Source organism: Jaculus jaculus, chromosome 7, assembly GCF_020740685.1.
Source record: "Jaculus jaculus isolate mJacJac1 chromosome 7, mJacJac1.mat.Y.cur, whole genome shotgun sequence".
NCBI lineage: Eukaryota > Metazoa > Chordata > Mammalia > Rodentia > Dipodidae > Jaculus > Jaculus jaculus.
The window spans coordinates 85,091,535-85,099,703 of NC_059108.1; the positions used below are offsets into that span (position 1 = coordinate 85,091,535).

The 8,169-nt window shown below is 47.4% G+C and overlaps 2 pseudogenes; one reads left to right on the plus strand and one right to left on the minus strand.

Annotated features, from left to right (window-relative positions):
• Nucleotides 1–449: 449 nt before the first annotated feature.
• LOC123462365 lies at nucleotides 450–2,486 on the minus strand (annotated as a pseudogene).
• A 3,166-nt stretch (nucleotides 2,487–5,652) lies between these two features.
• Nucleotides 5,653–6,480, plus strand: LOC123462233 (annotated as a pseudogene).
• Nucleotides 6,481–8,169: the final 1,689 nt, after the last annotated feature.

Here is an 8,169-nt window from a genome sequence, read left to right on the forward strand (position 1 = left end):
AATTCACTATGTAGTCTCAGGGTGGCCTTGAACTCTCGGCGATCCTCCTACCTCTGCCTCCCGAGTGCTGGGATTAAAGGCGTGCGCCACCACGCCCGGCTTTCAAGGTTGTTTTTATCAGACTCCCATGACATGAGACAAAGTTGTGACGGGCTCAGGACTTCTCCTTGGGCTAGTGGCTGCCTCCAAGGCCTGTTTTCCTCCTTCCTCAGTGCAACATGTGGACGGTAACAAACACCAGGGAGGAGCTAACAGGACTAAGGGTAGCTCTGAGCCACTCACAGCAAAGAACATCCTTGCCAGCGGTGCATAGTCCTGTGTGGACAGAGGTGACAATGACCAGGGAAAGAGAGCCCAGGCTCCTTGAGCACTTTGGTGTGTGCACTTTGAAGGTAACCAGGACAGCTGGCCCATCTTTCCATGGTCTCCCAGTTCAGTTCTTGAGAACAGCTGGGCATATTTCGGCATAGGCCTTGGTAGAAGTCAGGAAAGGGCACCTCCAATGTTCCCTTTCCCTTCAGTGTCACAATGTGCCAAAGCAAGCATGCTGTTCGAGGAATGCCAAATGTGGGCGACTGCCCAATGGGCCTGGCCAGCGGCTGCAGCGCTTCCATTCCTGGCAGGGAGGGATGGGGAGAGTTGGCCTCGTCTTGAGTAGGAGATACTCAGCACCCCAGGAAGACCAGGCTATGAAGAGGACAGGAAGAGCCCGGCCAGGGGTTGTCTTCTGCACCCTGGCAGCTGAGCCAGTGAGGACTTCTCCATGAGATGTTCCGTTTCACATTTAGGGCTGCACACTTCACAAAGCCACAGCAAAGGGGCCAGAAAGTGGGGCAAAGGAGGAGCTCAACCAGCTGCACAGCAAATAGCCTGGGGATTCTGAGCATATCAGCAGCCACATCCAACCTTGTCGCTGGCTGTCAACAAGGAGACCCTGGGCTAGGCTGAGGGCTCTGGGCACTGCCAGCCAGGCACAGCTTCGACGGTGCTCCTGCATGGTGACAATGCCCGTAATGTAAACACGAGAGAAACCTGGAATGACCTCGTGTGGAGACTCAACCAACTCCTGCACAGGGGCCTCAGTGGATGGCATGTGGTCACTGGTGAGCAGAGACTGTGACAAGGGCTTCCTCTGGAGGCCTGGAGATGTCTACATTCTGGGCCTGTCTCAGTGTGTATTCACAGCTGTCACGTTCAAGAATATGGACTCCACTTTACAACCGTAAGCCACAAGGGTCAGCTTCAGGACTGTGTGTAGGGGACACATGAGGTAGGCCAGCTGTTCTGCTGCCTTGTCTTTGAAGTGTGCCAGGAGACCTCGCATCACAGCCTGGTGGCAGATGACCAGCACGTTCTCCTGTCTCTCCAATTCCAAGATGACAGGCTCCAGTTGCTGGACCAGGTCCTCATAGGTCTCACCCTTCGGATACCGGTAACAGTACTTGTCCTGGTCCTGCAGGGCAAACTCCAGTGGATAATGGGCCTGAATTTCCTCGTAGGTCCTCACAGACGCCCGCATCTATCTCGTTGAGGGCCTTCCAATGCTCATAGGGCACACCCAATGCCTCCGTGGTCTGGATGGTTCTTTTCATCTGGCTTGTCCAGACCTTCAGATCCTTGATGTTCTGGTGGCTGATGAACTGAGCCAGACTCTTGGCAAACTCCCTCCCCAGGGAGATAGTCCTTGGTCCCCACCAATCTGGCCCTTGAGGTTGAGCTCGCTCTCCCCATGCCGGCACAGGTAGATGGAGCGGGGAGTCACCTGGATGTTCATGAGGTAATATACGACTCGGCTCTGGATGTGGTCAGCTACACGGTTCACCATGTAGCTCTGCCCTACGTCCATGATCTTGATATAGGATAGATCCCTGTCCAGGTCCTCATCCAGTGGCTCATAGGAGTTCTCATAGAACTCGATGTGCCTCATGAAATCCTCCGTGGCTAACATAATCAGGGCTGGCCAGGTTCACTTACACGATGTTGGCAGCTATGACCTCAGGATCCACACAGATAGACTCAATGAAGAAGGTCTTGTAGCCATTCTGCTCCCCAAAATTAAAGATGGTTGCTCTCCGTTCTCTGGTGGTATTAGTTGCATCAAAAACCGACACATGTCCCCCATCCTCACTGAGAAATCCCCGGATGTCACAGAGAGCCGCAGGAGCACACTGCTTCTGGATTTTCAGGCTCTCTTCATCGTCTGGGAGGAAAAACTCAAAAGATTTATACGTCTTGACCATGTCCCGGTGATACTGGCCAACGTTGAATTCCCGAGTGTGCACACCAATCCAGTTCAGGTAGTGGGTCAGCGTCTCATAAATGTAGGTCTTGACCCTGGCAGGCAGGCCCACCATGGAGATGAGTGTCGGGCAGTTGGTCATGCAAACACCATGTTGGTTGGCAGGCGTGCAGAGTCGGCCGGCTGTTGCTGTAGGGCAACCAGATCTTCTTCCAGGATTCTGGGTCAATTCTCTTGAGGACACCATCCCTCATTCCCCCACAATAACCCTCCCACCACCACCCACGCCCACCGCCAGGCCAGGATGAATCAATCGGACTGCGTCCACATTCTGTAACAATTTAATGTAACCCCTTACTATTTGATATAACCCCTGAAGCCTATATTCCTTTTAAGTTTTTTTTTTTTTTTCCAATACTGTTTTAGAGAGGAGGAGAGGGAAAGACATAATTGCCACACAGGGCCTCATCCACTACCATTGATCTCTAGACGCTTTTGCCACCTAGTGGCCATGTGGGAGATTGCACTTGCCTCCCTATTGGTTATTTGGTATACGTGGGATCAGCAGAGTTGAACATGGGTCTTTAGGCATCCCTGTCAAGTGCCTTAACCACTAAGCAATCTCTCTAATGCAAGCCTATGTTCTCTAAGGAGTTTGAAACCTGAATAAATATTTTAATACTCAGTTTACCCATTTTATCTTATTCTCTAGTAAAAGCCTGTATTCTAGGAAAGCATAATATAACTTCAATGATCTGACAGATATGTCTATAAAGGACTGAAAGTGAGAGAGATAATAAGAGCTTTTGTGGGCTTTGAGCATCAATGGGATCTCAAGCCCATGAATTGGACCTGCCATCTTCAGCATGAGGCACCAATATTGAGGAAGTGATGACTCCCTTGACCCCTGCCTCTTTCTCTACTGATATTTCTGGCACAATCATTGATCCCTGGGAAGAAGCCATAATCAGGTGTAATTATGATTATTAATGCACTGCCAAACCTCTGCCCAGACTTCTCAAGAATTGTAAATTCTCTTAAATGTACCTCAAGATTTTTCCCTAAATAAACTGAATAATTCATAATATAATCTTTGTTGTTGAAGATAGAAGAGAAAATAGGGTGGGTTTATCTCACAAGCAGTGGTTAACTGCCCTAGGTGACCCCAACATTTTGGTGGATCTCCTAGAGTCCTGGAGTGTCAGAACCTCCTCACCCATTCTCAATCAACTGTATTCATTTAAAGGCAGCCATATAGGGATGGAGAGATGGCTTAGCAATTAAGGCACGTGCCTGTGTAGCCTAAGGACCCATTTTCAATTCCCTAATACCCACCTACACCAGAAGCACAAGATGACACCTGTGTCTGGAGTTTGTTTGCAGTGGCTAGTAGCCCAAACCACCCATTCTCTCTATATATCTGTCTCTTCCTCTCTCTGTCTCCTCCTTTTCTCTTTCAAATAAATAAATAAATTGTTTTTTATCTAAATATATTAGTCACACAGTTTCTAAGTTTCTTTCCCACATAACTCCCAGAATCAGGGGGTTTCTCCCTCAAATACCAATAACCCTACAGAGGAAGGCCTCAGAGGAAAGGGGTAGAGGAGAAGTAGTATGAGAAGAATTTTCTACAACACAAATTTAAAATACAATAAAGGCCTTCTTATCTACAGAAAAGGAAAAAGGCTGGGGTACCAGATTATATATATATATCCTTTCATTCTCCACTTAGGTTTCAGTTTGTAGTAGTGGCATCCCATGCCAGCCAGTTTGATTCTCTTTTTGTGTTTGAGGAAAGAGCAAGTTCTCTGATGGACTTGACTGGGCGTGGTGATACATGACACATTGCTCCTAACGCAGCATTCTGGAGGCAGGAGTAGGTGGTTGGCTAAGCTCAAAACTCACCTTGACTGCAGACTAAGGTCCAGGATAGCCCGAGGTATACTGAGACCCTCCTATTTAGGAGAGGAAAAGAGAAAAAGAAAAACCCTTTTTCATACAGATGTCAGATCTGGGCTTTCCATTGGTCAGACTACACGTGGGCTGGAAGGATGCAGAGTCATGCCCAGTGCTGGAGCCCATGTGGTAGCTCGAGATGCGGAGTTCCTCTGCACCTTGGGGTGGGGGATGGATAGAGGGAGCAGCCCTCCAGCGCAGTGAGCCTCAGGGCTTTCAGCTCTCCAAGCGAATGCTTCCTGGGCTACTGCTAGCTTGATGGGCTGGCTTCTCTTGCAACCTGGGCTTGAGGCCAACTGCCTGTAGCAGGAGAGCTCAGGACCATCTGCTCTCCAAGGGAATGTTTATGAGTGCCCTCTTGATGCTCTGGGGCCCCCAGTGTTGTCTACCACTTAGCATACTGACATAAACTTTTGGACCCACTGTGAGTCTATGAGTAACAGGCATAGGAATCTCTAAATCATTTAAAAGATGGCTCAGTGTTTAAAGTTTTAACTGGTATTGATGAGGATTCATAGCCTCCATTTTCCCTGACATTTGTTATTTATGGCTTTGTTGTAGTTACTCTAATTTGTTATTAGTTCATTGTAATTTGATATGTATATTCTTAGAAATTCATGCCCCTGGCTCTGCAAAATGATCAGTGTTAGTGACATTTAAAAATAACCACAATTCAGTGTGTTCATTACACAGGAATGGCAGAAATATTGAAATAATAAAGTTTGTAGGATACCTTATGAACATGCAAAAACAATACTTATGTCTGAATATGAAATCAGGAACACTATATGATTAACAATAGCATCAAAACCTTTAAAACTGTTGACAATAGATTGAGTCTAAGCTGTGGAAGCATACACTGCAAACTATGAAAGGTATGAAAGAAATGATAGGCCTGCCTCCAGAGAGCCCCAACTTGTAGGCTTGGCTTTTGTCAATGGTCTGAGGGGTTAGCGGGGTGTCGGACCCCAAGGCAAACCTGGCGCCCAAAGAAGATGCTGGGGAAGTGTGGTTACAAGATTCATGTTATCCTTGAACGCGGAACCTTGAGGAGACCAGGTCACCGGCCAAGCCACAGGGCGCTGCGGGGCTCGGTCTCCAGAGGTCACTGTCGCGGAGGTCGCGAACACTGCTCTCCCGCGTACCGGGGACAGCGACGCCGCCCGCAGCGTTCCTCGGGCTTCACCCCCTCGGTGGCCGGGGCGGCGGACGGGTCCGGAGTCGTGTCCGCGGAGATGGCCTGGCTATCCTGTCCCGTGAGCCTGAGACCTCGCAGCGGAGGGCCGCGGCTTCCGGAGCTTCCCGGAAGTCCCCACCCACGCGCGACGCCGGGCAGTGCCGGGGGGCGGGGCCAGGCTCGTCCAATCGGAAGATCTGGTCCCGCCCTCCCGCCCTGGTCCCCTGCTTCCTTCTGCTCTCCTCCCCTCCAGGGTCTCCAGTGCCAGGTATTCAGGAAGATGTGCAAGAAAGCTGAGGCCTACCTCTGGACCGCTGAGCCGGTGCATCTTTCCAAGGATATTCAGCAGTGGAAGCCCTGACTCCTGAGGAGAGATATTTTATATCTCATCATCTGGCTTTCTTTGCGGCCAGTAATGGCATGTAAAAGGAAACTTGGTAGACCGATTTAGCCAAGGAGTTCAAATTACAGAAGCCCGCTCTTTCTCTGGGTTCCAAATTGCTATGGAAAACATACATTCTGAGATATACAGGCTCCTTGTTGACACTTATATTAAAGATTCCAAAGAAATGGAATTTTTTTTCAATGCCTGTTTGAAGAAGTCCGAGGGTCTTCCATTGGATTGGGGACAAAAGCGCTACTTTTGCAGAACGTGTTACAGCTCTTACTATTGTGGAAGGAATCTTTTTTGGGCTCAAGTAACAGGGACTGTTGCCGGCCTCACATTTTCCAAGGAGCTTATTCGAGGAGATGAAGGTCAACACTGTGATTTTGCCCATCTGGGGTTTGAGCACCTGGTACACAGACCATGAGAGCACCGAGTTAAGGAAATAATTATTAATGCTGTCAGGAGGGAACAGGACTTCCTCACAGAAGCCTGCCTGTGAAGCTCACAGGGGTGAATTGCACGTTAATGAAGCAGTACATTGAAAACGCGGTGGACGGGCTTATATTGGAGCTGGTTTTAGTAAGATTTTCAGAGTAGAAAACCGATTTGACTTTGAAAAGCAAGCCTAACTTCTTTGAGAAGAGAGCAGGTGAGTATGAGAGGTCAGGAGTGATGTCAAGCCCAACAAAGAAGTCTTATACCTTGGATGCTGATTTCTAAGTGAACTGACTGGAGATGGGCTCTGTATTTTTTCCTGACGTCTCCCCTTATTATGAACAATCAGTTAATCCAACTACACTATGCATTGTCATTAAAGTTGATTAACGGCATCTGTAAAACCGTGTAGCTACCTCAACCAATCCTGTTCACTAATGCTGGTGGTGTCACTTGGAAAGAAAAGGCATATTTAAAACAAAAGCTACTCGGATTCTTGGAGAAGACTGTATCCTTGTTGTCTTTTGCAAGCCTTCTGGCTCCCCTGACTTCATCCTGGCATTCACTGGAAGGCTGGGCTTTACCCTGAGTGGTCACTTCCACGGGCGGTTGAAATGCTATCCTTACAGTCTCAAATCAGGCTTCAACGTTTACCTACCTAGTTTGTAAATAAAACAAGCACTTTACACGCAAACATTGTACTGTCGGTGGGGGGAGCCTGATTTATTATTTTCCATAGCAAGTACCTAGTATTCTGTTTAACACTGGTGGTAGCCCATTCAAAATTTACTTAGTGACATAAGAAGGTTAATATTGACCTAGCGTAATTTTTTAAGCTTTGTTCACTTTAAGGAATTTGAAATGCCCTTTAGTTAGCTTTAAAGTCAGTCCACTGCTTCTGTAAAGCGTAGTCTGGTGTCAGTAGTAGACTGGGTTTTGCCCCTGTAGCCTGATACGGTGTCATGGTATCTGCTTTCACAGCCAAGGTCTTTGAGCACAGGGACTTCTAACTTAGAGTCACTAGGAATTGAGGAATGATCTGTGCCAACTGCTGGTGGCTGGGTCTTTACCTGATGCAATTTCACTCTGTCTCTCAAGTCACACTTTACCGACTGCCTGGTTGATATGGAGAGATTCTTGAACAGGCTTCCTAGGTAGCAGCTAAGATCTTATTACAACTTCTCAAATCATCCTTGTACAAAGGGAGCCATCTAACATCTTGCTCCTGTGAAGTGTTAAGATAGGACTGAAGTTGGCTCTCCTAAAAGTTGTTTCTTCTCATTTTCATGTGTGAAGGCATACTGTACTGTTGAGACTTGATCCATTTATGTTAACACTTGTCTCTTAAATTGGATGGGATTTTTATTGTGTGCTCTTTTTTTTTAATACATTGGGGTGGAGACATCACCCAGCATTTTCTTGAAGTTTGTAAATGGTAAAATGACTAAATTCTATCATTTGCTTAGATGTAAGTATCACCTGGTGAATTGTTATTTTATTTTATGCTTTAGGGACAAGCCTTGACTGGCCTGGAACTCACTATGTAGACCAGGCTGGCCCCAAATCTGCTAGGATGACAGGCATGTACTACCATGCCCTGTCCACCAGGTGGATAATTAAGTGTTTGTGGAAAACTAGTGCTGCATGAACTATGTGTTCCATTCAAAGACAAGAATACACACTTGTGCAGTAGTGGCAAACAGCCTTTTTGGGTGAGCAACTGCCTTCCAATTGGACATGGGGCCTGCTCAGTGGAAGAGAATTCATATCTGGTATGGAAAACCAAGCCATCTCCAGATGGTCAGGAAAACCACGACATTGAGAGAGATGCCCCAGCATTCCCTGTACAAGATGAGTGGATTCCCTTGTTAAAGTGTCTCTCAAGCTCCTGGGCATATCTCCTTTAATCAAAACTGCTCTCACCTTTGCTGGGAGAATCTAATGTTTTATAAATAGCAGGGAATTTTGGAGAGA